General features: G+C 47.6%; 1 long non-coding RNA gene across 1 annotated transcript; it reads left to right on the top strand.

The window, feature by feature from the left end:
• On the top strand, positions 1 to 4,122 carry LOC308459221. The gene is made up of 2 exons (XR_013977917.1): positions 1 to 157; positions 2,035 to 4,122. It is a non-coding gene; the product is annotated as an uncharacterized lncRNA (long non-coding RNA).
• Positions 4,123 to 4,371: the final 249 nt, after the last annotated feature.

Here is a 4,371-nt window from a genome sequence, read left to right as displayed (position 1 = left end):
TAAACTTGAGGACTGGTATGTATAGTTGTGTGAGAGAGCTTTTTTATTTCTCGAAAGGGAATCTTGAAATTCTCTGTCTATCAAATTCTATGACAGGTGCAGCACCCCACATTTCCGCAACAATCCTGTTCAGATGGGAACACCCAGAGGCTTGACTGTGAGTGATGGTGTGTGTCTTGGTTAAGTTAAAAAAACAATCCACTCAATTAGTTCCATGTTGGTACTGTATTTTTCGCTCCATAAGGCGCACCTAACCATAAGGTGTGCCCAGTTTTTAGAGGGGGAATTCAAGAAAAAACATATTATTTAAAGGGAGCGCTGAGCAGAGCCTGTATGCATCCCAGGCTCTGCTCAGTGCTCCCTTTCATGAGCTGCGTAGAGCGTGTGTGCAGCGCTTGCAGGCTTTTCCCCGAGGAGGGAGAAGCCCCCAAGAACCACACACACACTCCGCGTGGCTCTTTAAAGGGAGCGCGGCCCTTGGGGGCTTTTCTAGGAGGTGGTGGAAGGGAAGGATAGCCGTGCGAGAATGTGGCACAAAAGCCAAGGATAGCCACATGAAGCCTCCACAGGGCAGCGGGATGAAGGCTCCCTGCTGCCCTGCGGAGGCTTTGCACCACTAAGGCAGAAGCTAAAACCGCTAGAGGGAGTGCTGCATAGCGCTCTCTCTAGCTGTTCTGGCTTCTGGAGTAGCCCGTGAAGCCTCTGCAGGGCAGCAGGGAGCCTTCATCCCACTGCCCTGCGGAGGCTTCGTGGGCTACACCAGAGCTGCTCAGGAGCGCGGGGGCATCTGTGCGCAGCCTGTCTGCTGCTCCCAGGGGCTGTCGGGGAAGCCCGGGTTCTCCCCCCCAGCCCCAGGGACCACACATTCGCTCCATAAGACGCACAGACTTTCCCCCTTAGTTTTCAAGAGGAAAAAAGTGTGTCTTATGGAGCGAAAAATACGGTATTTTTTAGTATTTCTGTAGGAGTCCTTTGCCTATTTTAACAGTGAGAGTTGGGAGTCCTCCACGGAGACTATGGCACCCTTGTGCTGGGGGTTGTGCAATGGAATACAAGGGTGAATGAATGTGCCATTCTTCTCTGATTATTGTAGCACCGTCTCTTTCTTTTGTTTCATCTACTGAGGGACACTTCCTCTGTTGTTCTCTGTGGAGTCCAGGCATAACGCTGATAGGCAGGGCCTAGTTCCACCCCTGGTGATTTCATTGGGAGCCTACAGGGTGCTACCAGACTGGTGCTATTTTCCACTAGGATTCAATCGCATACTGGCAGATTTTTTGCCATAAGGAAAGTGATGGGGAAAGTGTGTGGGGCAATACTTGCTTTGATGTAATGTCGTCTAGCCTCCCCATAAAAAAATCAGAGGGAATAGCCAATGTCATCTCCTTGCAAAGAAATCTGGGCAATTGCTTGACAAGCACATTGTCTGGAAGCACCCACAGAGGGAATTTGTCCTAAACCAGACCATTTTTTCGCTCTGCCTTGAAGGAGAGCTTTGCTGGATCAGAACCAAAGGCTTACCTAGTCCAGCATTTTCCCCACCATGGCCAACCAGATGCCTCAATGGGAAGTTTGAGGCCAGGACTTGAGCACAACAACAGCCCTCATGTGCCCCAGTACTTGGTCTTGTCTGCTTGGGGCCTCGTCAGACACCTTGCAGGCAGCTGCATACAGAGAACGTGGTCAAGCTCAATTTAGGAGTTTTATTTACATACACAACTTGTTACACCTTGTGCCTTCATGGCAGTGATACTATTTCTGCCCTGAAACTGATGAAGCGTGGCTGTTGGAAAAGAGACTTGTCACCATGAAGTAAAATCCTCACACCTTAGGCCTAAAACAAAGAGGAAATTACCTGTATTTCCATCGTCCTCCTCGTGGCCTAGTTAGGTGCCAGAAGTCGTCCAACAGGTCCTTTCCTCCTTGCTGTCTCCCTCCAGAAGGTCAGCATGGGGCCAGAGCTTCGCACCAATTCTCAAACTGCAGTCTTCGCAACAGCACCGTAAGCCAGTATTGTTGTTTCCGATTTTGCAGATTAGACTGAGAGACTGGCCTGTCCAAGGTTGCTAAGTGAGTTCACGGCTGATGTGAGATTCAAACGGGGAACTTCCTGATTGACTGCCATTACACCACACCACCTCTGAGTAGCTAAGAGCCTAAGAAGAACCTTCATGGATCAGGATGAATGTCCATCTAGGATCGCTTCCTGTTTCCCTGCAATGGCCAACCCAACCAGATGCCCCCAGGAGACCCTCAAGCGAGGCGTGGACGCTCCCTTAAGAACATAAGAAGAACCTGCTGGATCGGGCCAACCTAGTCCAGCATCCTGTTGTCACAGTGGCCGCCCAGATGCCTGTAGGCAATTCTCAAGCAGGATCCGATCACAAGAGCTCTTTCCCCATCTCCTCACTCTTGCCCCTTCCCTCACAGCTGGTGTTTAGCAGCATACTGCTTCAGAACTTGTCGATTCCATTTAGCCATCACATAGCAAATAGAATCATCAGCTGTTCAGCTGTATTTAAACAAGTTGCCTGGTCTGATCATTCTTCCTGTGGCAATGTGTGTTGCCTAGCAATGACTGTACATGAGAGAGAGAGAGAGAGAGCGCGCACACACAATATAATATATGAGAAAGTGCTCTGTAGGGGCTTTGACTCTGCTGGGGAGACAAGCAGCAATCTTTTGCCATGTTATTTTTGAATGGGCTCCTCCTATAAGTGCACAGGAAAAGCTTCCCTCTCCACGCTGCAAAAGAGTTGCAATCAGCGGGGACGGAGGGAAATGTACCTTCCCTTGATTCAAGTCTGTCTAATCAACCCCACCTACGCATAGTTTTAGCAGTGCCATTTCCTAATAGCAGCCTGCTGCCATAATTAATGGGATACCTGGTGTTCGCTTAAGTTGCAAGGATGTGCAGAACAATGGTTCAAGGTTTTGACTAAAAATACATTGAGGGTCCACTTGGATGGAATAGGTCAAAGGAGTCGAGGAAGATGTATGTAGGTCTTCTGGTTCTCCTGTTTAGGAGCACAGCATGCTGCGTTGCAGTGCACTACCGTGATAGTCTCTAGACTGCTGCGCCTAGGTGCTTTCCCACCTGGGGAGGGCAAAATTAGCAGTTGTAGAACAATTATTATTTCAAAAGAAGCATGTTGAGAAAGACTTAGTTTTCATTCAAGCTATCTAAGCGCATGTTGGTCTTCAGAGAACGGCAAGTCAAGGAAGGCAGCAAGGAAAGTCTAAACAGTAAAATATTTCATAAGTAGGATTTGGGCTATTGCAACCAAATCCAAGGGAAGGAACTGGATTGCAAGGGATTTCCGAATAAATCTTTTTGAACACAAGGAGGACTACAAAACACTGTTAGATAGGGAATTTCCCTTTTCCCTCTGGCAGCTGCTTTTCTTGGATGGAGTGAATAATGATCAAGGATGGTGGGATGGAAATACCCAAAGACAAAGGGGAGCTCCAAAACAAATGATATTTTAATTAGCTAAACACAAAGCTGACTAGTCTTTAAGTGATGGAGGGCAGGGAATCTTGCACACACCTATTTTAAGTAGCTACCCTAGTCAACTGCCTGCACTTCCCTACTGAAAAGGGCTGGCCTTATCAGGTAAAAAATGTAACTTTCACTGATATGCCAAGGATGCAAAATAGAGTTGTGTTATTTGACGACTGTGAACATCATCTGAATCTTTCCTCATAGCCTTAAGGCACTGTGGAGTTGCTCTGCTTCATTTGTTGTCCAACTATCAAGAAGATGACATGAACTGACCATAGAGGTTGGGATGGAACATGCCACAGGTATGGTGGTGAACAGGCAGCCTCTATGGTATGCAAAACCGAAGTCTTTTTTCTAACATGCCTTGTGATGAGAAGAAGAAGTTGTTAAGGATTCCTGATTGCAGTCATGAGATTGTTGTCTATCACATGACGGGCGTATGTTTTCATTCCACAGTGTGGGAAGTGACGGAACCAGGATGTTTGTGTTACTGTGTTCTGTGAAGTGGGACTGTTGTCCTTTGTTCTTTCTCTCTTTGCTGTCTGATGAGAAAGAGGAAGGAGCTAAGTCAGAATGCTCCAAGTGCATTATATGTAAATAAACGTAGATTAGCCAAATGCTGAGCTATTGGTTCTGTTACGCAAACTGCGAATACTCTGCAGATCCCTGAGTGGGCTAATGCCTTTTGGCATCAGTCGCTGTGATGTTCGGGCAGCAGAAAGCTTTTGAAGCTCCCGAACGATCGACCAAGAGGGAGAGAACATGCCAGTCGGGCATGTGACTCTGCCAGGGTCCTACACGAGAGTAGGACACTCCTAACATAAATATGTTGTAAGGAGTCACAGTGGAATAACGGGGACTTTGCA

The sequence above is a fragment of the Podarcis pityusensis genome, assembly GCF_964106645.2.
Source record: "Podarcis pityusensis genome assembly, chromosome: 12".
In the NCBI taxonomy this organism is placed as follows: domain Eukaryota; kingdom Metazoa; phylum Chordata; class Lepidosauria; order Squamata; family Lacertidae; genus Podarcis; species Podarcis pityusensis.
Note: the sequence above shows the minus strand (reverse complement) of the source record. Positions and strands in the feature narration are given on the sequence as shown.